The following is a 25959-nucleotide window of genomic DNA, read 5'->3' as shown; positions in this document are numbered from 1 at the left end:
CCATTTCTTTCCTGAATCTTGCTCACTCCCTTCTCTACTAGTTCCTTCACATGCTCAGGTCTCTTCATATAAAAGCCTTCCCTTGACTCTAGGTCACACAGCTAGTGCGCATCAGAGATAGGTCTTCCTAATGCCAAAATTAGCCAGGGAGGTAACAATGGTTTCTCAAAGACTATTATTACAGAAAGGTACTAGCTCTAGAAGTCTCTACCAAACTCAGAAAAGAATCTGGGCTAGAAAATAGACTTATTATTGTTCAAAATCAACCCTAGGTAAGTTTTTTTTAAATTAAATTTATTTATTTATTTTGAATTTTACAATTTTTCTCCTAATCTCCCCCCCCCCCCCATAGAAGGCATTCTGTTAGTCTTTACATTGTTTCCATGATACACATTGATCTAAGTTGAAGGTGATGAGAGAGAAATCATATCCTTAAGGGAAAAAAAATAAAGTATAAGAGATAGCAAATTACATAATTAGATAATAGGGTTTTTTCCTAAATTGAAGGTAATAGTCTAGTCTTTGTTCAAACTCCACAGTTCTTTCTCTGGATACAGATGGTATTCTCCATTGCAGACAGCCCCAAATTGTCTCTTATTTTTGCCCTGATGCAATGAGCAAGTCCATTAAGGTTGATCATCACTCCCATGTTGCTGTTAAACCCTAGATAAGTTTGAGTGACCCATCACCAATTTGGACATGGAAGAAATCTTTTGGTCACAACACTTTTCAAAGACCATCAACTTAGTTGTATATAAGCAGAAGGAATATACCTTTAAATATTCATGTAGAAGAGTCTTTAAATGTACTTGAAATAAAAAATGGAAAGAGGCAGCATGGCACAATGGAGAATTTCCTGGGGTCTAAAATGCCTTTTAGCTCTGACTTTCTGTTTTTTAAGCATCCTTCTTGCACTCATAGTTGGATTTCTAACATTCTGAGTTCTAATGTTCCTATTGAGAGTTAATGTGGTTTGATAGTTAGAGTCAGGAAGATTTGGCATCCAAGTTCTCCTTGGCTATATATTGACCATTTGACTTTAGGCAAGTCTTTTAACCTCTTAGTAACCTTCTAAGGCCATAGAAGTCACCAAACAGATACCGAGAGGTAATTCCCCATCACAGATATAGAATAACAAGAGACTACAGGTAATTCTTTTTTTTTTCCAAGGCAGTGGTGTTAAGTGACCTGCCCAGGGTCACACAGCTAGGTAGGCTGGATATGAATTCAGGTCCTCCTGAATCCAAGTGCTCTACCTACTGCTCCACCTAGCCACCCCCAGTAAATCTTTTTTCAAAAAAATGCAGAAATGGATCTAATCCTCTCCTTTTTAAAGGGCCAGACCCGCTTTGAGATGACAGAGCATCCCTGGTAGAAACTGGAAAAACTATGCAGATTCACAATTCTTCCATTTTTTTATATGAGGAAACCGAGGCATAAGTTAACTGTCTTGCTTAAGTGGCATAGAAAGTAAGTACCTGAGCTAAGAATTATATCCAGGTCCTTTTTCTCCAGCTTAATTATAATACACATTTGAAACTCTATTCTTGTTCAAGGATGACTAAGTTATAAAATACTGAAGCCTTTGATTTTACATTTTAAAGCAGGACTGTTGAATTTCTCTTCCTTTCCACTTTTTTCTCTCGTCCCTTGGTCTCTACAGGGCCCAGAATTTATCAGTCCTTTTGAGAAAGAGGAATCTATAATACAGTTATAATGCAAATAAGAAAAAGTCTCAGGGGCGGCTAGGTGGTACAGTGAATAGAGTATTGGCCTTGGACTCAGGAGTACCTGGGTTCAAATCCGACCTCAGACACTTAATAATTACCTAGCCATGTGGCCTTGGGCAAGCCACTTAACCCCATTGCCTTGAAAAAAATCTTAAAAAAAAAGTCTCTTAGTTTCAGGTGATGGCCCCAAAACAATTTTCAAGACCCTAACAATAATAGTAAGATTCAATTACAGATCACTTTAAGGATTGCAATGTACTTTATCTGCACTACTTCATTTATTCCTGACAACAACCCTAGGAGAAGTTTATTATTATTAGACTCATTTTATCTGAGTGGTTAAGGGACTTGCCCATTGTCACCCAGCAAATAGATGTCCAAAATAGGATTTGAACCCAGGTCTTCTTGACTGCTGGTGTAGCACTCTGTTTATTAAATCACCCAGTTGTTTCAGCCAACCCTGACTTACATAAACTGACATATATGTCTTTCTTTTTTATTTCTATATTTATTAACATTCACAATATTCCAATAAAGGCAAGATTTAGGATTCCCACTTCTCCAATCTCCCCTAATTCAGAGGATCATAGATTCTATGTAATCAGAGACTTAAATGTAGCCTAGTCTAACTCCATTTTCTAGATAAAGCAATTCAGACTCAGAAACCTTGTTTCTTGTCTGTGGTCATACAGTTGAAGTCAGAGGAGGGATTTGAACCCAGATATTCTTGTCCCCAAGTACGATACCATGCCAGCTCCATTGATATTGCCTTACATAAAATGCCAACTACTCGCCTCTCTGTTTTATATTTCTATATTGATACACATGCACAGGCAGGTATGACTTCAAACCACACTATTTTCATGGCTCTGGAGATCACCATGGTAACCTGAGCAGAAGCAGTGCTCCCAGCCCCTCCTGACCAAACGGTGGGGTGGCGGTTTCATAATGCACACCCACCAGGAGAATGCCAGATCTTGTTTCTGTTTACCATAGTCACCATCACACAACAGAGGCTTCAGGACAGCTACCAAGGAACTGTATTTGTGCTCTGGCTGCCTCATCTCCTCTCTCTTCCCTGTTATTTCAATCAATCGCTCTTCAGAGTTGAAGTTCTCTTTTCACTGGTATCCCAACGGGCCTCTCTCAAAAATGCACTTACCAAAGGATTATTTAGACTGCACTCAAGGTCTACTTTTCCCATCTCTGTGACATTGATGCAGAAATCACTCAAATAATGGTACACTAAATTGGAATCTAATCCTGGGTCCTGGATTTATAAAGCACCATAGGTTAAAAAAAACAAAAACAGATCCATCCACTTTTCTAGCTATTTATATAAGTCATTATGAAAGTCACATAGCCACAATTTTTGCCCTATGGGCTTTAAATACCAAACCAGAAAACAACTTTTTATTGGAAAGTGTTAAGGGGAAACTACTCACTCAGTTGTTTAAAAAATCAATGGAATATCTCTGACTTTCCTTTGGGGAGTTAGAGTGTCCATTCATTTGTGAAATTCATTTTCTATAACTCCTGAGAGGTTTTGAATTTTCCAAATGCACATTAAAGAAAAAAAAGACTCAACTCTTTTGATGGGATGTTATTCTCCTTGTTTGTGGTAGCAAAATGGTTCTTTCTCATGAGCAATATTCAGCTATACATTTCAGGACTTCTATGATGGAAGATAGATAGATACATGTTGTTCATCCTTTGTTTTTAAAAAGGACTGGTGATATCATGGGATGATATCTTGACTTTTGAGTGAATTGGATTTTAAGTGAGGCAGAGTTGCACAAAGTTATCAGCCTCTCTCTTCCAGAGTGAGGGGAGTCCAGTGGCAAGACCAGAGTTAAGATGACTGACAATGGCCCAGGATATAGTGATGACTTTGGTGTCTTCAGGGTTTAACCATCACCTACTTCAGTTGTCTTCATGGCCCTGGGCACAAATAAGTTGCCTTTGAAACATATAAGCCTCATTGTCATTGTTCCCTGAGTATGTTCCCTAGATTTATGGGGTAAATGTTTTATAATTACTGTCATCCTAGTAAATACCTTTGCTATGATTATTTGCTATTGATTATTAAAGGCAGCGAGGTAGTGCAGCGGATTGAGTGGGAAGCCTGAAGTTAAAAAGACTCACCTTTCCGAGTTCAAATTCAGCCTCAGACACTTATGAGCTGTGGGACCCTGGGCAGGTCACTTGACCTTGTTTTCCTTGGCTTTCTCATCTGTAAAATGAGCTGGAGAAGGAAATGGCAAACCACTGCAGTATCTTTGCCAAGAAAACTCTAAGTGGGTCACAAAGAGTTAGATACACTTGAACAACTACAAAATGAACAAAGAACCATTGAAATTTATTGAGTAGGAGAGTGATGAATTCAAATATAAGGTTTGGTATAATCATGTTAAAGTTGTGTGGAGGATAGATTTGAAAGTATGCAAGAGAGAAGGTTGAATAGCAGTGTCACATCTTGCAGAGAAACCAAGAAGGCTAAGGATGGAGACAAAGTCATTAAATTTGGCAGTTAAGGAGCAGTATTTCACCAAGGCCATGGAGGAAGTGCAAGAAAGAGTCAGGAATCCTGAGGTGGGACATGCAGCTCAACCCTGTCTACCATTCTTTCTCCTGTGTTGCAAGTACAAGATGAACTGACTCTTCCTTCTCCTTCTTCCTCCCAGAATTGTCTCCTATTACAAAAATTCTATATCACCCGAACTGGTTAACTCGAGAGAAGAGTAGACTTGGAGTCTGACATTGATATGTCAGTACCTTCTGAGGAGTAACCTGGGAGCTATGCTATACATGTATTATATTTATTTCTTCTACTAGATGAATAGTTTCTTGAGGTTAGAGAATAGATATTTTTCATCCTTGTTGGTCAGTGCCTAGCTTCAGGCCTTACAATAGAGGACATTGAATAAATATTCATTATGAGAGTTAGAATAAGTCAATAACCATTTATTAAATATATGTCATGTGCCTGGCCATTTGCTTCACTAGGAATAAAAAAGAGCCAAAAGACAGTTCCTGTTCTCAAGGAGTTCATAGTCAAATGGGAGAGAAAACAAGCAGTCAAATATGTACCAACAAGTTATTTACAAGATAAACAGGAAATAATTTAATAGAAGGAAAAGCACCAGAATTAAGAGGGGTAGAATAATGGGATTTTAGTTGATTCTTAGAGAATTCCAGGGGAGGCAGAAAGGGAAATTGAGGCATCAGCAGCAGCCAGAGAAAATACCCAGAAATGACAGATGGAGTATCTTGTTTGTAAGGAGACCAATGTCTTTGGGGGCAAGAGTATGTGGTAGGGAGGAAGGTGTAAGAAAGGTAGGAGGAAGCCAGGTTATGAAGGACTCTGAATGTCAAACAGAGGATTTTGTATTTGGTCCTGGAGGCAATAGAGAGTCAATGGAATTTATTAAGTAGGGGTTGATGGGTTACATATCAGACCTGAACTTTAAGAAACTCACTTTGGTGACTGATTAGAAGATGGGTTGGAATAGGGACAGCCTTGAGGCAGGCAGACCACCCAGAAGACTACTGAAATAGTCCAGGTGTTAGATGATGGTGGTCAGTGCCTGGTGATTGTAGTGTGAGAGGAGGGGGGGCGGTATTAGAGATGTTGTGGAGGTGAATTCGACAGACCTTGTCACCAAATTAGATATGGTTGGGGTAGGGGTATTAGAGAGAGTTCAGAGTCTGGAATAATTCCTAGGTTTGGAGCCTCAGGCTCTGAGAAGATGATTGTTGCCTTTGACAGGAGCAGGAGAATTAGGAGGGGGAAATAATGAATTTGATTCTGAATATATTGAGTTTAAGATGTCTGCTGCCCATCCAGTTCAAGATGCTTGGAAGGCAACTGGAAATGTGAGATTGGCGGTCAGTAGAGAGATTGGGGTGGGAAAGACAGATAGGAAATCATTGACAAAGAGATGGTCATTAAAGTCTGGGAGCTGATGGCATCACCAAGTGAAGCTGTATAGAGGGAGAAAAGAGGACTCAGGATAGAACCCTGACATTTATAATTAGAAAGTGTGTTCTGGAGGAGGATCCAGCAAAAGAGACTGAGAAGGAGCAGCCAGAGAGGTTGGAGGAGAATCAGAAGAGAGGGTTATCCCAAAAACCTAGAGAGAAGAGAGTATCAAGGAGGTAAGAGTGATCAATAGTGTCAGAGACTACAGAGAGGTCAAAGAGAATGAGGACTGAGGTAAGACATTGGACTTGTCAACTGAAAGTTCCTTGGTAACTTTGGAGAGAGTAGAATAAGAGAGAGGAAAGGAAAGGTATTCCTACTTTCAAACCTTGTCCTGTCTTGCCTAAACCATTCTCTTTCCTAGAGAGGATTCTAGTGGTGGGGAGAATTTGGATTGTGTTTGTTATTTAACATAATTCTTGAAGCTTCTCAAACAACAGAGGGACTTCTTGGAGGAGACATAAAAGCCATTGTTTCCTCTAAAAGGCAGAGGTCTGTCTCCTTCATGATGATGACAGGTTCTTCTTCCTCAATATCTGGCACAAACTGTCTGTCCCTTTGACCTGAAAAGCTGTTTCCTCACCTTTATTTCTTGGAATTTCTATCTCCATTCACAACTCCTTTCTTGACTATTATAAGGCCTTCCTGATCAAGAGACTGACCCTGTGCTTCTCACACAGTAAGAGTTTAATAATTGTTATTGATTGTTTGAAATCCCTTGAAATGACCTTGAATATGTTGCATTGTTTTCCCCATTAAAATGAATGTAGACTCCTTGAGGGCAGGTTTTATTTTTGTCTCTGTTTTAATAGGGTCTCTCATAGTGCCTTGAACAATGTAGACCCTTAAATGTTTGTTGAATAAAATGGAACCCATTCTGTCTACTCTCCATCAAAGGTTATTATTTGGAAGCAGGTGGCTACCTTTCACAGTAAACATATACATGCTAAAAAATTGTCCAATGGAGATCCAGTTATTATTAGAGTTGGTATTTACTTAAGTGCTTGGTGTCACCATATTGTGTTTACTGCATTGTGTCAAAGAAGAAGTGTTAGCTCCACAAACAGATTCTTTTTTGGGCACTGTTAATAAACTCTCATTTGCATCTGCGGTTTCAAGTTGGGCCACTGGCCCTTCCTTTTTCAGGAAGTCCTCTAAAGGGCTTTGTTTAAGCAATACAACTTGGTTGGAAAAGAACCTTGGGTTCTGCACCCCGCTAAGAGATGAAATAATTAATTCTATTTAACCAATCGTGTTTTGTTATGGCTTAACAAATGCCTTAATTTCCTAGAAAACTTTTTGGACTTGAATGTAAATTTCTTAAATTGGTTGTAACCATCCAGAGATTTTTTTTTTTCTTGTTTGGAAAGCACTTTGTTTCCTAGAAAAGATTTGATAATAACTTCAGTGATCATTAAAGTAGATGAATCTGATTTTTTTTTTAGGTTTTTGCAAGTCAGATGGGGTCAAGTGGTTTGCCCAAGGCCACACAGCTAAGTAATTATTAAGTTTCTGAGACCGGATTTGAACCCAGGTACTCCTGACTCCAGGACCGGTGCTTTATCCACTATGCTACCTAGCCGCCCCTGAATCTGATTTTTAAAAGAGACTTTGGTGGCCCCTCAAGGTTGTAAGTTAAACTATGGATATCTTTTCTTCCTTATCTTTTCCTCTCTTAGAACAAGTTACAAATTGGGGTTCAGTGGCACTTCTTTGTTCAAAGTATTGATGGATTGTCTAATATACGAAATTTTATTCAGAGCAAAAGATGACTACACTGCATATTTGAAAAAAAAACAAAAACCTTTGGTTTCTGATGAAATACCAGGAACACAAATAAGTCTCTGACCACACTAGAATGCCAGTCTTTTGAGGGCCCTTGTCTTTTTATCTTCAGTTCCAACCATAGTACCTGGGAGACAATAAGTTCTTGCTTGTTAATTGATTAATGACCATTTAGATCCTCAAGGAAAGGGAAATTCAAACCAGTTGAGGTGACATACTGATGCTCAATTAGTCACATGGTATCTCTCTGCAGTAGATGATTGTCATTTTGAATAAGCCTTAATTACACTAGACAAAAGAGTATGTCTTGGTCATTAGAAGTCTAATTGAATTTATTTTAATGACAATGCCTTGGAGACATCTAGGTGGCATAGTGGATTGAACACAGGCCCTGGAATCAGGAGGACCTGAGTTCAAATCCGGCCTCAGACACTTAATTACCTAGCTGTGTGGCCTTGGGCAAGTCACTTAACCCCATTGCCTTGCAAACCTCACCTCCCCCCAAAACCCAGTAATTATGCAAGAAAAATCATCAAACTGTTTGTGCCTTTGACTCAGCACTGCCATTATTGGGTGTGTAGTTCCCAAGACAAAATGAAAGGTACTAGATATGCCCAAATATTTCTAGCATCACTTTTGAGGCAACAAATGGGTAACTATTACTTGGGGAATGAATAAACAAAATAATCTCCATGAATGGAATTGAGTCTTATTATACCATAAGAAAAGATGAATTAGAGGAATTCAGAGATACTTTGGAAGACAAAAATATATGTCATCTTGGAAAAGTCACCTAACCTGGGGGAGGGCGACTTCTTTCTCATCTATAAAATGATAGGGTTGGATTAAACAGCTTCCAATATCCCTTCCAGCATTAAATTCATGATTCCCTTAATGTTCATAAGGACTAAAATAATACAAATTTCAAAAAAATACAAGATGACAAATATATTCAGAATAATTGCAATGAGCAATATTGAATACAAAGATCAGGTTTCTCCAGAGAAGACAAGAACAGACACAGTTATTATGCTGATTAATTTTTATTGACATTTTTGTCTATGTCTTTGAGTTTTTTTGGGGGGGGGGGATAGGGGTTTGGAATAAGGGAGGGTTCTAGAGATGGGAGGACAGAAGGAAGAATAGTATCTAGGGAAATAAAGGCTATACAAAGAAAGCACAATGTGAACAATACAATTTCAAATAAAACATAAAAACATTCAAGAGGGCAGCTAGGTGGTGCAGTGGATAGAGCACTGGCCCTGGAGTCAGGAGTACCTGGGTTCAAATCTGACTTCAGACACTTAATAATTACCTAGCCGTGTGGCCTTGGGCATGCCATTTAACCCCATTGCCTTGAAAAATCTAAAACCAAACCAAAACCATACAATATAAAATAGAGTAAGGTCCCTCCCAAAACACCTAATTACTCTTTGATTGAGATTGAAGATACTCAGAAAATCAAGCTCAAACTTCTTGTAGGGTTTGGGGACTTCAATCACTCCACTTCATCCCATCTCTCCAATTATGCAGTGGTGACTGCCAGTTGAGTTGCCAAATCTCTGCTTTTTCTAAGTGGGGATGATTTATAATGATGTTTTTACTGAAGGTAATGGAAAGAATTACAGTAAAGAAGGCAAACACATAGAGCTGAGGAGTACTAGCTGGAAAGAGAAATAGGAAGAGAGATTCAGAGGAGAAAAAGGGAAGGTGAGTAAGAGACGGCTTTCCCAGTCTCTCCAATTCATGATTGCTAGTGAATACTCCTTTCAATTAATGACCATAACATCAAGGTTGTTTTAATTGGAATGCACGTGCACACACACACACACACACACACACACACACACACACACACACACACACCACCCAGTGGTTTGAGAGAGAAACACCCTTGGTTGAGGGAGAGAGATATGTGGGGCTTTATTACTACTTTTTTTAGTTTTATTTTAGTTAGTTTTCAGACTTGTCTTTCTTTCCGTGATCCCATTTGGGTTTCCTTGTCAGAGATACTGAAGTGATTTGCCATTTACTTCTCCAGCTCATTTTATAGTTGAAAAAACTGAGGCTAACAGGATTAAGTGGACATGTCCAGGGTCACACAGCTATAAAGTGTCTGCGGCCAGATTTGAACTCAGGTAGGTACTGTGCTACCTAGTTTAAGACTATGTAACTTTACAGACACACACACACACACACACACACACACATTGTCTTTTCTGGTAGAAGGTAAGCTATTTGAGGATAGGCACTGTTTCACTTTTCCTTTCAGGACTTGTTTTCCTTCTTAACTATTCCTACTGCCTTTCACTTTTCTCCACTTTTTTAAGGTTGAGCACAGAGGCCTCTCTTCTGTCTGCAGGAAATTCAAGTCAAGATTCCCACAAAGACAAAATCTTCTGAAAACCAAACAGAACAGGAATCAAAATAAGATTCAGACTATTAGTAATGCTTCTCTAGACTAGATCCCTGGTTTTCATTAAGTCTGGGGTCTGCCACTCATTAGACCCGTCCTGATGCCCCTTTGGGTTGTAGCCACATGGGCCAGTGTTTATTTTCATGGTTGCTTTAACACTTTATGAAAATTCTTTTTGCCGGCTGCATTACTGTAGAAATTGTGCCAAAGATCATCTGAGAGAGAGAGAGAGAGAGAGAGAGAGAGAGAGAGAGAGAGAGAGAGAGAAGAGGAAGAAATTTGAGATGCAACCATAGTTTTAATAGCTACAAAGAAGACTCTGGGACTCTGGCCTCAGGCCCAGTTAGGATAATATAAGTGCCTTAGGCCAGAGTCCACAAAAAAAAAAGGACACATGATACAGCATACTTTGGGACTATGTGATGAGAAGCTAAGAGGAAAAAAAAATTCAAAAAAATTTTTTTTCTGGTGTTTTTAAGGCAGAAGTCCTTAGGTTGATTACCCGAATATTCAGGTATTTATAGACACAACTCCAAAAGTATTGGTTATCTTGTAGGGATGTGTGTGTGTGTGTGTGTGTGTGTGTGTGTGTGTGTGTGTGTGTGTGTGTACTCATGTGAAAGGTGCTTCATTTTTCATCAGAATAGAAACAATTTAGTTCTACATTTATATTGTATCAATCTGCAGTTTACTCCCTAGGCCATTGCTCACCAGCCTATTGAGAAGAAGCTGGATATACCAAGATAACATAGAAATGGAGCTGAGGTCTTTTGCACTGCCGTTCGGAGAGTCAGACAGGCTGTGAAAAACTAGCTTCTAATTATTTAATAAATGATTAACACCAACCAGAGCCTGAAAGATAAGCGTCTGGAGAACAGACATCCAAGAATCAAGTTCCTATGGGTCCTTTCCTTGCCTTAGCTCTTTCACCCCAATAACATAGCATCGTCTGGTTTATTAAGACAAGGCTGTTCGTCCCCTTGGCAACGAGATAGGTTTGCTTCCTCTCTGAGGATGGCAGGCAGGCACCATTTAGCACTGTCTTCCTGTCAATGTCACTGGACCACTTGGAAATGGCCCTCAGCTCCTATTTGCCTCATTTTGACCCTGACTTTGATTTTTTTGGTCAAAAATTAGAAGTATTTAGAAGCAGAGAATAAAAAAACAAAGTCTTCCAGTTGTGGGAAGAGGGAAGCAAATACTCTGGTTCTTTTCATTTCCAGGTTATGGATAAATGAATATACAGTACATATCCATCCCCTCTGTGAAGTGGATAAGCTCCAGTCCCCAAGGAAAAGTTCTTTTCCTGGAGCTGAGGCTGATATTTTGATAAGGTTACACTCTTCCCAATTCTGCCCTGTGAGTGAATACAGAAGCACAATCCAAAGTGGGCTTTTGGCCAGAATTTATCTAGTCTTCGGCTTCTTTATTGGTCATAAGATCAATTACCCTGACTTTTCATCAGAGGACTTTACAGCTGTTCCAGCCACACACAGGGCAATGAATCTTCTGGCCGAGTCGTTAACCAGCTTCATTTTCTGTAGAAATCCTGCTGATCCTCAAAATTGCCTAAGGTAAAAGCCCTGACTTTCCCAGTCTTTCCAATTCTTGATTGCCAGTGAATGCTCCTTTCAACCAATGACCATCACACCAAGGTTGTTTTAATTGGAATACACACACACACACACACACACACACACACATCACCCAGTAGGGAAATGTTTCTCTAGATAACATACCTTTCAATTTTTCTAAGAACAGAAAATGTCTGTAACAACAGCCTGGAGATTCCCGTGGATATCTCCCAACTTTGGAATCCATCTTTGTAGGGGAGAAAAATTTGACTGAGAACTTTCATCCATCAACCAATCAACCAATCACACATTCATTAAATGCCACTATGTACCATTCACTGGAATGAACTCTTATCACAAATTCCAAGAAACTCCCTATATTTTAAGGGAAAAATTGCTTGTTATGTAGTCTCTTTGTCAGCCCATTGTTCAATTGTCCTCTGAATGAAGAAGACAAATCACCACATTGGGCAGAACAATGGTTTCTCCTTTAGGAAAAATAAACCTTGCCAATTTGGGCATATGCCGTCCTAAGGCTTGTTTTTATGATCTCTTCCCTGAATCACCTGTGATGCTGAGTGGAGAAATAATTTAAAAAAAATCTGTACACAATGACTAACAAAGCCAGATGCAGAACAGCAAGAAATGAACAAAATCAGGTACCAAAATAAAGCAACCTTCATCAAACTCTGTAACAGCCAAGAGAAATTCTTTGAGAAGATTAATCGTTGGAGATTAAACAGCAATGTATTAAAGGAAGGGGGGGAGATTATTTGAGTCAAGCTGTTTTAATTCGTATTCCCTAACAACAAGAAAATTGAAAAACATTTCATTTGAAAAGAATAAAGTCAGGCAGATCTTTAAACCCAATTATAAAAGCAAGGGCCACTGGGACATATAAAACCACCCATTTCTGACTGGACTGCTTGGACATGTGATTCTCTAGGATGGATCTTCATAGAAATGACCCAGGTACCACAAGGTCACAAGGCCAAAATTGCCACTATGGTGAACATTTCATTGGGGAATTAGCTTGTTTCCTAGCTTCCCCTCCTTATAAATACTAGGGACATGAGGGAGGTGGCCATATTTCCTCTAGATGGTGTCACTTCAGCTCAAAGCAGTTTTGGAAGTACTGGGATACACTTTGTGGTTAAGACAACCTGGGAAGAAATTCCATTTTGGCCTACATGTTTCCGGCCCCTCTCTTCCCCCATACAAATACTCCAGAGCTTTATGAAGGTCTAGAAAGCCAGAAGGGGTGATACAAAAAAAAAACCAAAGTATATTATAAACTCTGGGGTGATACTTCTGTTAATCCTCTCTTCTTTTAAAAATATTTTATTTTATTCTGGACTTAAATACCAAATACAATGGGGATACATACTACACACACACACACACACACACACACACACACACACACACACAGAGATTTCTTTTATATACATATATATGGTCATACATGAAACTGGAAGTCATTAAATAGCTTACTTTTCAAATATATAATTAATTCACTATATTGTTTTCAAAGTTCCTCTGCTAGTTTTTGGTTCCTTCTAGTTTTCCTAAACCTCTACAGAGGCAAGTACTGCAAATAGAGCATGGAATGCCATTCTATTAATTCTTTTGTGAGGGAGAACCTCCCTAGCCTCCCCCTCCCTCTCCCCTCACCCATCTCTACCACAGCATTCCATTATACTTTTGGATCAGTCTCAATGGTTAGAATTCTGGCTTCATATCATTCTGAATTTGAGTCTTCATAGCATCTGCCCATTGCTCTTATACCTACCTCTGGGGCAAAGAATAACCAATCTAATCCCTTTTCCACATGACAGTCATTCAAAGACTTAATAATGGTTATGATGTCCTCTGCAAGTCTTCTTTTTTCCAGGCTAGCCATCTTCATTCCCTTTAAGTGATCATTATACAATGAGATTTCTAGGCCCTTCCCTATCTTGTCCACTCTCTTCTGGAGCCTCTTGATTTCTCAGTGTCCTTGCTGAAATGTGGCATTCATAATTGAACACAAAGATACAGGTGTGGTATAAGAAGGACAGAGGACAGTGGCTCTCTTCACCTTAAATGCATGATTCACAATGATCCAAAATGAGTCTTTTGCCTGGATGGAATAGTTGATAATGAATGAGAATGTTAAAAAATAGATTTTACTTAAAAATTTGTTCAAATTTTGATTATCAAATAAATGCAAATCAAGTCATATTGGAAATGCTACCTTATGCTCATCCAACCAGCAAACTAGTTATAAACAATAGAATTCAAGGTTGGCAGGGGTATGGGGTACTGTTTTATTGCTGGTGGAACTGTAAATTGTTTCAATCTTTTTGGAGTAAGCTGGTAACAAGAAATAAGAGTTATAAAACTGGTGATTTAATGCAATTAAACAAACATTGAGTGAATGTATAATGCATTGTACTGTGATTAAAGAGAGACTGTCCTTTCCCTCAAAGAATTAAGAGTCTACCAAGGATAGTAAGAAAAATATACAGAGAATTCTAAGATAATTCATAATAGGATAAATAGACAGATAATAAGATAATTCATAATAACATAAATGCATAGGAAATGGTTCACAAGAGTAGTTTGAAAGGTTCCAAAGGCAGAGATGAGTTATCACTGGAGGGATCAGTAAAGATGACAGACAGATATGTGGGAGAAACCATTACAAGTTTGGGCCATACTGTGGTATAAAAGAATGAAGGTGAAGAAGGGCAGGATGAGATTGGAAGAAAGCAATTAGTCCAAATGAGTGGGATTGGCAGAATGTTGTGAGGAATTTACAGGTTAAGAGAAAAACAACAGCTGATCATTGGGTCAAGGCTGAAGAGGGAAGAAAGCCAGAACAGGCTGGTGAATTAGAACAGGAGTTCTTGACCTTTTTTGCATCATGGAATAGCAGTCTGGAAACATCTATGAACCCCATTTCAGAATAATATTTTAGGTGCATAAAATAAAGTGATGCAGGAAAATTTTGCAACTTTTAAAAATTTTGAAATATAGTTTTTTAAATTTTGAAATGGAGTCTAAAATTTTTAAATGAATTCATGGACACCAGATTAAGGTCTTCTCTACCAGGAGAAAAGGTAGGAATCTAGCAACTGGAGGCCGTAAGGTCATAGATCTAAAGCTGGAAGGTAGACTTTAGAGGCTAATCTTGTCTAACACCCTTTCTTTGTACAGAGGTCACACCAACCAAGGTCACACAAGTAGTAAGAATTGAATCCAGAACCTTTGACCCCAAAGCCAGTATGTTCTTTTCACTGTATCATTCAGCATCCATAGAACATTATAATAATACTTTGTATTTATATGGCACTTAAAAGTTTGCTGTAATGCAAATAACATGTCTATTTTCCAGATAAAAACATTAGACTATCCAAGAGATTAAGGGACTTGATCATAGTTAGCATCATAGGGAACAAAGGCGTGATCACGGACTTGCCTTAGATCACTAAGACATACTTTTTCCTTTTCTATCACCATTCCTGTTCCTTGGTGTTCTCTTCCAATACAACTATACTCCTACTTAACTGTTTTTGTAACAGCTAAAATACATTTCTAGTTCTATCTCTATGTCCCAGTGCTATTGCATATTTGAAGCAGGATCCAAACCTCGTTCGTCTATCTCCAGATCCAATGCTTTATTGACATGTCATGCTACTTCTGATAAGGTTGATGGGTAGGTAAGCTTATTAGACTTGAAGGGATGAGAGGAGATTCCTTGATAAATATAAAATCATAAACATAAGTTCCTTCAATGCTGCTTAGACAGGGTGACATATACTTATTGAAAGTATTATTTGTCTGCCCTTCTGTAACCAGAAAAAATGTGACCTTGTAGCAAAAATGATGGCCAGAGTGGCACAGATGGGACAGCTCTCATTCCACAAAACCTTCATAGAACTAACTTAGAATTCTTCACCTTTTACCGTGTTGTGGACTTCTCTGGCAATCAATTTGCTAAAGTCTATGGTTCTCTAATGTTTTAAAAATGCATAACATAAAATACACAGGATTAAAAAGGAAGTCGATTCTATTGAAAAACCATTTTTATCAAAATATTAAAAATTCAAAGTTTGTGAATCTCAGATTAAGAACCTTTTATTAAAAGGTGGGTCTTGGACATGTTGGATAGATACACCACTGTTTTTATATGCCGAGTGAGGGAGAATAATGATCCTGATAGATCTGCCTTGGTAGAGAGAGAGTGTCCTCACATTAATGAGATCATAGATCCTTTTGACTATCAAAGGATGAATCCAGGGGAGCCACGATATAGGCTCTGTTGCCCTTCTCTTGCTTTTGTATTCCACTATCAATATCTTCACTATAATGGGAGATAAGTGGGGATCAGAAAAGTCAAAGGTCATCTTGGAATGTATTATGGTAGGGTGTCCCCCCAACAATTATAAGTGCCCAAATAATGGTTTGCTCATTAAAATGAATTCCTATTCTCTGATCACACAATGCATGATTCAGCAGGAGAAGGACACAGCAGAAAGTCAACATTGGGTATGGATGATGACATTCATGATAGAGAACCAAGAAGAGTCTGCTGCAGGGGGGTGGCATTCACTTTGGCTCTTTTCTGCCCTTACTGAGCCCTGGCTGTGGGTGGGCCTGTCTGCTCTTTGGCTGTGCCAGTCCTATACTAGCACTAAGGAGAACCTGGCTGCTTCCCTAAAGGTCCTGGAATTTGGAGACTAATAGCTCTTGGGTTAGTATTTTTTTTTAATTTTTTATGAAGTTAAAACATAATGTTATTGCCAGAGAGACCAAATAGCCAGTGCCAACTATCTTTTCCAGTCAGGCAAATGAGTGTGTTATTTCCCCACCCTGTCCTCATGGGAAAGATGATTCTTGGAGATAACTCCCATGCTTCTCCAGGGCTGTTAGCATAATTTAGAACTGGGGTCATTCCGGATTGGCAGCCTTCACAGTACTAGGCTCTGAATCAATTCCTGTGCCAGATTCCTCACTCCCTGGAGCAGCAGCAACAGCAGCAGCAGCAGAGGAGAGAGAGAGAGAGAGAGAGAGAGAGAGAGAGAGAGAGAGAGAGAGAGAGAGAGAGAGAGAGAGAGAGAGAGAGAGCACTATGGGGAGGGGAGAGCCAACTTCTCAGCTTCTGGAAAGGAAATGAGGCTTGGGTGAACCTAAGATGAATAACAAGAGTGTGTGCCAATTATGAGCACTCTGACTTATGTAAGATATAAAGTAAACTTCCTGACAGTGAGCAAGGATAGTGGATACAGGAATGGATTGCTGAAGGAGGAGGTACAATAGCTTTCCCAGGAGGTCTTTGAAAATCATGTCGGTTCCCATCTACCTGGGTGGTTCAGATACTATGGCCTAACCAGAGATGGCCGAATTGACCTTTGGAGGTGTATTCTAGCCTAAGGAGTCTGAAATTCTCAGTTTGGGCTCAGAAGGGTGTGGTGAGAAGAATCCAAAGTCAAAGAAAGGGAAAAGGTTAGTACCCAAAGTGAGAACACAGGGAGCATTCTGGGATTGGGGGAGGGGGAGGGAAACAACAAACCAGTATTCACAAAGGTTGCTTCCAACTGGGCCCAAACCCTTATTGTGGAGAAGACCCAAGAAAGAGCAAGAACGAGAAAGGAAGGGCAAGTCAGATGAGGATAGACATCCAGGTGGTAAAGAATTAAAAAGGAAAACAGGAAAGGACCAGAGGTCAATGGAAGCAACTTGTTTTTGTGAGAAGGGAAAACCAAGGAACAAGAAATCAGAAGCAGTGAATGCAAATATCATGGTGAGCTAGATCCAAAGATGGAGTCTCGGAGGCCATCTAGGCCAATCCTTCATTTTATAAATGGGGAAACTGAGGCCAGAAGGGGAAAGGATTTACCCAAAGTCATACAGGTAAGCCTCAGAGGCATGATCGGAAGTTTTTTTGACTCCAGAGTCAGCTCTTTTTTCCTCCACGGTGGGCTGCCTCTCTTCCCAAATCATCCATTAGCCAACTATATATGTAACCCTGGACATGGCCTTGCAACCTTAGAGTTCCTTCCTCTTAAAAAACCCCCCAAAGGACTGAACTACCAGAGAGATACTTGAGATCCTTCCAACTTCCAGAATGTTTGCTCCTACACTACTCTCAAGTCACGGATGCCAATCTTAGAAGTAAGCAAGATGTCTCCAGATCAATGAAAAATGAGGAACAGGGACAAGGAAAAAGGAAAGACCTTTGGGGTTTTAAACAAACTGACCTGGAGAAGATGCTCTAGAAAATCTAATACTCCAGTGAGGTGACTGACATTGTGACTTTCTAGCTTCCTTTGATGCTCCAGAATATGAGTCCTCTCAAGTTAATCTCTCTGAACTCTATTTCTATCTCTTGCCCCCTGCTTCTCTCTGTCTCTTTTGGTCTAACTTTGCCTATTTCCCCCCTCTCCCCTCCTCTTCTCTTTGTTTTGTCTTCTCACTATCCCCATCTTTCTTTATCATTGCTTCTTTTCTTCTCTCTCTCTCTCTCTCTCTCTCTCTCTCTCTCTCTCTCTGTCTCTCTCTGTCTCTCTGTCTCTGTCTCTCTCTGTCTCCGTCTCTCTCTCTCTCTCTCTCTCTCTCTCTCAATATATATGTATGTATGTGTATCTATACACATCCTCCAAACATTATAATCTGGTTTGGGATGCAAGGGCTCTAGTCTGACACCTCTGTTATATAATATGAGAGGAAATGTAGGATTCAAATCCAGCCAGGCAATCTTGGTCATTTATTGTTCTAGGCCTCAGTTTCCTCATGGCCTGTAATGCCCTTCTAACTCTAACTCTATGATCCTATCATGAAAGGTAACCTGGTAGAAGCCAAAGAGCTGAAAGTGTTTGAGGCTCCATTCCCAACATGGATTTGTAGCAACTGGGAGAGAGATCCAGAGGAAAGTGTGCATTTTCCAAAAACCCTTCAAGAAGAAACAATTGGAGGAATGATAATGATAATAACAACCACAGTCATCAGTTATTTACAGTGAACACATTTTGCCAAATCTGACTTTGAAAGTAAATCTAAGCACTTATAACATCTAGTCAGAAAAAGCAACTAATTCCTTTCCTGCTACAGCTCAGAATTCCCTTTTCCTTTTAGATTTTCCTTTTCTGAATAGATTTTTCTATTCATCTTCCAAAGGGAAAAGGGGCCAAGGGTTATCTCTGAAGAACCATGGAAATCATTCCAAGACCTTCTAAATTTTCCCTTTGGTATATAAAGAAATCACTCTCACAATGGGCCTCAGTTTCATCATCTGTACAATGGGGACAGTATTGGTTTTATTACCTTTTCCCCAGGACTATTTTGCTAATATCAGAATACTCTAGGAATACAAGCTATTATTATGACTATACTTTTATAATAATACAAGGTGAATTAGTCAAGTAACCTGGTAGGACAACCCAAGCTTCCATCTTGTCCAGTGAGGCAATGTCCCTTAGGGAGTAGAGTATTCATTTGGACTTAGGAAGGCCTGGGTTCAAGCTATCTGACCCTCATTTGCAGAATGAGGTAGCTTCAATAACTTCTCAAAGTCTCTACCAATTCAAAATCTATATTCCTAGGATCTTCCTTTCTCCTTTTAGAGAAGATAACTGGGGCCCAAGGACTATGGTAGAGATCTTAAAATTACATTCTTTCATTTTAATCCAAGTTTGAGGGATTTGGGGCTTAGGATTTATAAGGCATTTCCCCCACCCTACCAAGAAAAAGCTGTTACATATTTCACAAATGACAGAGTACGTGTATACAAAATATGAAGATAAAGGAGGTCCATTCTTGTGCTTGAAGCTATGAAATGCTCCCTCCGTTTCTTCTCAAGAGTAAACTTCTCCCCCCAAAATAATTCTTGATATATCTTTGCTTAGGAACTGGAACAAAGAGTCAGAGAAAAAGAGAAAGAAATAGATAGAGATGGAGAGACAGAAAGATGCAGAGAGGCAAAGAGAAAGAGAAGGAGATAGTAGGTCAGATCAAGAGAAGAAGAGAAAGGGACAGAGAAATAGAAAGAGACAGAAGGAAAGGGCAGTGGAGAGAGACAGATAAAGAGACAGAACAATAAACACAGATTGATAGACAGACACAGAGTTCAGAATTGAAGTATGGTGAACACAATTCCTTTTTCTACCTAGCAAGTCAAACATCTTCTTCCCCACCCCACCCCCATTCCCCAATTCTCATTTCCCTGTTCTCAGGGGACCTTGACTGAGTCACATTCAATCTGAACCTCAGTCTTCTTATCTTCAGAGCAAGGAAGTTTATGATATGTATTTTCCTTTTGAGTCTAATTCTATGACCCTGTGTTGAAAGCATTCATTTATCCATTCATTGATTCAACAAACATTTATTAAGACCTTACTGGTAGAGAATTACTCTAAGGGACTGAGAAGATAAAAAGTGTCTCATGAAGGTTACAGAAAGTGAATAAGACTTTAGCACAGATAAAGATTATGATCTCTGGTCGAAGAGAGAAGATTATTATGGATAGAGTCTGTCATAAAATGCTTCATGGAAGAAACTACACCTGAAGTGTAGGAGAAGTGTGGAGAAGAGTGCACTTTTAGATAAGGGAAATAATCTATGCCAATGTTCTGTGGAAGGAGATATCTATCAAAAAGAGATCAAGGAAAAATGACTGAGATCCCCACTTGCTGGCCTACATGCTGCAGTACATAAATGCAATGGAGAAATTTCTATACTATACTATACTATACTATACTATACTATACTATACTATACTATACTATACTATACTATAAGAAATAATAAACATAATGAACACTGATAAGCATGGGGTGCTTTACCTGAACTGATGCAAAATCCAGACAACAATGAAATGGAAGAAACAACAACCACTTAGCAATCAAATAGTAAGGCTGAAAAATTATGAAGAAGCATAGCCCAAAAGACCCAATATTTTTTTTTTTTGCAGAGGTGTGGGTACAGCTGCTATGGGTGTGAAACATTACATATATTGTTAGATTTTTGCAATGTGTCAGTTTTGCTCATTTTTTTCCTTTAAAAAAATCTTTGTTACATGAAGTGGTTTCATGGGAGAGGGATACAGAAACATTTGGGCAATATAAAAACAAAAAAGTATCAATAAAATTTATTTTATATAAAAAAGGAAAAGTTGCTAGTATGGAAAATGTCTTAAGGGTAGTAATTTGAAATCAAGTTACAAAGGCGGGTCAGACCCACATTGCAGAGGATCTTGAATGTCAATTTTTTTTTTTTCTGAGGTGTTAGGAAGTCAGTGGAGATTTCAATCTCAAGGACACTTTGGCACATTTTCCCAAGACTCTCCCTAAATCTGTAAAATAGCTTAAAAGGCAGCAAGGCACAGTATTACACCCTAGCTAGAGGTCTTTTTTAATCTCCCCAGTCACTAGTGCCTTCCCATTTTAGATTACTTTCATATATCCTGTTTATTTCTTATATGTACTTTTATACTTTCATATTGACTCCTCCATCAGAGGCGATGCTCCTCACTCATGCCCACCCTACTCCTTTGCAAAGGTGAAAAGTCCATGAGTGTGGTACATTGTTGTATGATCAGTTTTGAGATATTTTTCCTTCTTTTCCTTTTTTTTTGTCTTTAAACATTTTATTATATGAGATGGCTCTCTGGGAAGAGAAGAGAAAGGGGTGCTTTTTGGTGATGTCAAATTTTGGTGATGTAAGAAAAGTGAAAGACATCACTAAAAATGATGATGGGATGATGACAACTTTTTCCTTCGGTCTTGGAGAAGAACTCATCGCCTCATCAGGAAGGTCATGCCATGACAAGCACATGAATTGGATCTGAGTGTGTGTGTGTGTGGGGGGGGGGCTGTGCTAAGTCTCCGGCCTCACTTTCTCCTCCAGAGCCATCTGGGTCCAGTGGCCAGATATGAATCAGGATGACTGTAGATGGCCCTGGATGCGAGGTAAGTGACTTGCCCAAGGTCACACAGCTAGTAAGTGGCAAATGTCTAAGACTGGATTCGAAATACCATCCTCCTAACTCCAAGACCAGTGCTCTGTCTGCTATACCACCTCGCTGCCCATCACTAAAAATATTTGTTTAAAAAGAATGTGTTTCTTAAGAGTAGAGACCATGGTTTTGTTTTAGTTTTTGCCTTTTTTTGTTTCTACAGGAATTACCACAGCACCTCCCATACACTGAGCCTTCCATAAAAGCTTGTAGACTGCCTATTGGCTTCCCCTCTCAGTCTCAGTTTCCAGTGAGAGAGTTGGATCTGATAAGCACTGAGGTCCCTTCTAACTCTAAATCTATGCTCCTGTCCTTTCAGAATTGCCTGTCCCTACTTCCCTCTTGCCAGCCTCATGCCTCTCAGGTTTTGAGATCATCTAAGATGCTGCACCACCTGCTACCAGTCCCCCACTTCTCCTCATCTAGGCTCAGATCCAAGGGAGTTCTCCCCCTTTGCATACACTCAGAAGCAGCCAAGCACAGGTGTTCCAAGAGGGATAATGGAGATGATGCACTCTGCTCTCCCATCCATATTTCAACTCAATGCTTTAATGAAATGCTAATAGGTAGAGCTGTGTGGGGAGAGCTTTGCTGGTGCATTTTGGGAAATTCATTCGATTAGTTTGGATGCTGGCTAGTATATCAAGATATTTTCCTTTAAACTTTTTTCCTATGAAATAGAAACATGTCGAGGACATCTCAATAATTGATTATGCAGCTTTGTCAGAAAATACAAATGGAAGGAGACAGAGAGTTCATAAATTTAGCAATTGGCAGCATTTGTGTTTCAGGGAAGGAGATCACATATAAATGTGTATGATGTATGTATGTTTCCTTTTCCAGATGTATCTTGTGCAATATGAGTTGTTTGTACCTTAGGCTATTCTAAAGAGGGGAACTGGAATATTATGATATGAAGCAAGATGTTGGTTTTCAGCCCCAATTAAACTGGGACAGTGGGAATTTAGGGTGTCTCTCTCTATATCCAGATGTGCTTGGGTGCAGTGGTAGAAAAATGGGAAGGTCAAATGCTTTGACCCAACGGCAGGTTTCAACACCAAAATGGCCCAAAGAAATAGAAAATGATGACTTTTCTTCTTCAGGGGAGCCCTCAGGAGATATATAATAGCCTCATGCCAAATGCTACTCAGATTATAGCCATATGTTTGACAAATGATGTGTCATTGGGTGGAAATAGTTACTCTTGTTCATTAGATCAGAATTTGTTTCTGTGATAATGTAGAAAATGAGAATAAGTAAAAATAAGATCATGTGATAGGCTATATATACCCCTAAGGCTCTTTATTTTCCTCTGCCCCACTAAAGTCTGTGCTGAATAAATACTGTGCATGCCTGCTTCAAATCCATTTGAGAAAAAAGTGTGGAGAGTGAAGGAATTGAGTAGAAAACATAAAATTCACTGAGCTTAGGAACATTAGCTCTCCATGACTTGGACTCAGTCACCCATTGGATAGTTCCCAGATTAGCCAGACTGGTTCTTTTTTTCTCTCTCTTACTGATTGATTTGTGGGATTAAGCGTAAAAGGAGCATGAAACCCTTTTATTATTTATTTGATTGTAAATAATTTGTATTTTTGGAAAGTAAAGGTAAAAGCTGATATATTCACATATATATACATTTATACACATGTATATTTATAATTATGCATGTGTGTGTGTGTGTGTGTGTGTGTTGCTTAGTTGTTTTGGTCCTTTCTATCTCTTTGTGAACCCATTGGGAGTTTTTTGGGCAAAGATACTGGAGTTATTTCCCATTTCCTTTTCCAGGTCATTTTATAGGTGAGGAAGTGAGTTAAGTGACTTACTCAGGATCACATAGATATTAAGTATCTGGGAGCAGATTAAACTTGGCTCTTCTTGACTCCAGGCCTAGCATATTACCTACTATGCCACCTAGCTGCCTAGCTAGATCTAGTTTTATCTATTTCTATATATATAATCTATACCATACCTATACCTATACCTATATCTATATCTATATCTATATGTTGTATCTATGTATCTGTCTTTTTTTCAATCTATCCCTAGTTACAAAGCCCATTGGTATGGGACTTGCTTCATGTTGGTGGAGATCTGTGAAAGGCAGGGTAGAGTTGGCAAGAGCAGACAAGAAAATTACGTACATATAGCTATATTATTTCAAATAGCTTTTATCCTAGCAAAGAGTTAGACATAAACAGATGTCCTTTGACTGCATTATGGACAACAAACTGTGGCACATGACATGACAGAGACAAAATAATATTACATTATAATAAATGATGAAGATAAAGACTTCAGAGAAGCATACGACAGATTCTATGAACTGATTCTGAATGAAATAAGCAGAAATGGGGAAAACAATTTGCCCAATAGCTGAGAAAATGGAAATATAGAGAACCAAAACCCTGAACTTCATTGTAGTGTAATTATGACTGACTCTGAACATAAGGTGAGAAAATGGACTTCCTTTCTTTTCGGAGGTGGGGTACTATGGAGGTGAAGCACTGAATATACTGTTAGACTTGGTTTATATGTTGGTTAGTTTTGCTGAATTAATTTATTTTCTCCCTCTTTCAAAAAATTAGTTGTAGAGCAGCTAGAGGGTGCAGGGGATAGAGCACTGGTCCTGGAGTCAGGAGGACTTGAGTTCTAAGATGCTTAATACTAACTTAGCTGTGTGATCTTGGACAAGTCACTTAACCCTACTGCCTTGCAATCCTCCCCCCGCCAATTATTTGTTATGAAGGGACGCTTGCTGGTAGGTGGGGGAAGGCAGAGGTGCATTTGAAAATGAAGATGATGTAAAAACAAGATTTTTTTTTTTTAGGTTTTTGCAAGGCAATGGGGCTAAGTGACCTGCCCAAGGCCATACAGCTAGGTAATTATTAAGTGTCTGAGGTTGGATTTGAACTCATGTACTCATGACTCCAGGGCAGGTGCTTCACTGCACCACCTAGCTGCCCCCTAAAACAAGATATTTTTAAGAGTTTCTAAGAATCTATGCACTTTCCCATGTGGAAGAGGATGAGAAGCCTGTTTCTGGGAGTGTTGTCTTGATGTGTAATAGAAGTTTTTGAGGAGACTTTGGAACATTCATTGACATTCTATAGTTATTTATACACAGATGATCATATCTGTCATTCGTTACAACCTATAAAGTATATATAATTTCACTCTCTCCATTATACAATTGAGGAAACTGAGGCTCACACAGGTTAAGTGACTTGCCCAGGGTCACGTAGCCAATATGCACCAGAGATGAAAGTCAAATTCCATTCTTTCCTGAGTCCAAGTCCCCCACTTTTTCAACTTTACCATATGACGTGAACACTTAATTTGAAATATTGGAGAAAAGAACTCTTCCCTAATTGAAAAGAGTAAGTATTTTCAAAGGCTGGCATATTTTCAGGGCATCTGGATGTAATCTGATGTTAACCAATGTGATCAATCAATAAATGAATACTTATTGGCACCTCTATTCCATCCTGGTCTGGGCAGGCATGGGGAGAGAAGGTGAAGCTAGCAACATACCTCATGTTATTTCTTCCATAGCTTAGTGAATGGCTTTCCAAATCACAAGGAGATTTCGTCCTTTTGAATAAGGGGTCATTCAACTAGATAACCTTGAAAGAGTCTTCCAGTTATGGGATTTGAAGGCTGTTTAGTCCCAAGAGATAAGAAGCATCATGAGAACGTAAATTTAGAGTTTAAAAATCATCTGCTCCAATACTCTCAACTTTGAGGAGGAAAATGAAATCCAGAGATTAGGTCACTTATCTAAGGTCACACAGGCAGCAAAGAAGAGGGTTGGAATTCAATGCAAATGAAGCCCAGATCCTCTAATTCAAATTCAGAGCCCAGGGAGAATCTGGATGAGAACAGAGTGAAATGTCCCAGGACTAAAGCCATAAGGGGTGATACTGTTTTAGGTTCTTTAGATTCAAATTTAGAGTTCAAGGAGAATCTGGATGAGAACAGAGTGAACTGTCCCGGGACTAAAGCCATAAGGGGTGATGTGAGACCATGAAGTAAAGAATTCTGCTTCTGAATCTTTATTCTAATGGACCAGGAATGTCACAGGAAAACCTTGATTTGGGGTTACCTGAAACTTTTCAAGTTACTGACCAATTACTGCATGTCAAACTCCACACTAAACTTTGGAGTTACAAAGAAGGGGGGGGGGATCACTGTCCTCAAGGAGCTGATGGGGGAGCTGACATTAAAAGCAGCTATGTAAAACAAGATTTAGAAAATATTAGAGATTAGAGAAATTAAAGGTAATCTTGGGCGGGGGGGATTTGAACTGAGATTCAAAACAAGCCAGCCTAGTGTGACTAACAGCAACAAGGTCAGATTCAATGGATCTTAGAGCATCTAGAAAGACATAAAGTGAAAGAAGACTAAGGAAACACGAAAGGGCTTAGTTTATGAAGGGCTCCATTACACATTTAACTTTTGATCCTAGAAATTAC

General features: G+C 39.1%; 1 long non-coding RNA gene across 3 annotated transcripts in view; it reads left to right on the top strand.

Annotated features, from left to right (window-relative positions):
* The window catches only part of LOC141496342 (uncharacterized), a 205107-nt gene that overhangs the window by 55750 nt on the left and 123398 nt on the right, over positions 1-25959 (top strand). Inside the window, exon 5 of one of the 3 annotated variants that reach the window (XR_012471031.1) lies at positions 7158-16214. The exons of the other annotated variants lie outside the window; for them this stretch is intronic. This is a non-coding gene — a long non-coding RNA (uncharacterized LOC141496342). Of the gene's footprint in view, positions 1-7157; positions 16215-25959 lie in introns of those variants that run through there. 3 annotated transcript variants of the gene reach the window in all.

The sequence above is a fragment of the Macrotis lagotis genome, chromosome 8 (genome assembly GCF_037893015.1).
Source record: "Macrotis lagotis isolate mMagLag1 chromosome 8, bilby.v1.9.chrom.fasta, whole genome shotgun sequence".
In the NCBI taxonomy this organism is placed as follows: Eukaryota; Metazoa; Chordata; class Mammalia; order Peramelemorphia; family Peramelidae; genus Macrotis; species Macrotis lagotis.
Note: the sequence above shows the minus strand (reverse complement) of the source record. Positions and strands in the feature narration are given on the sequence as shown.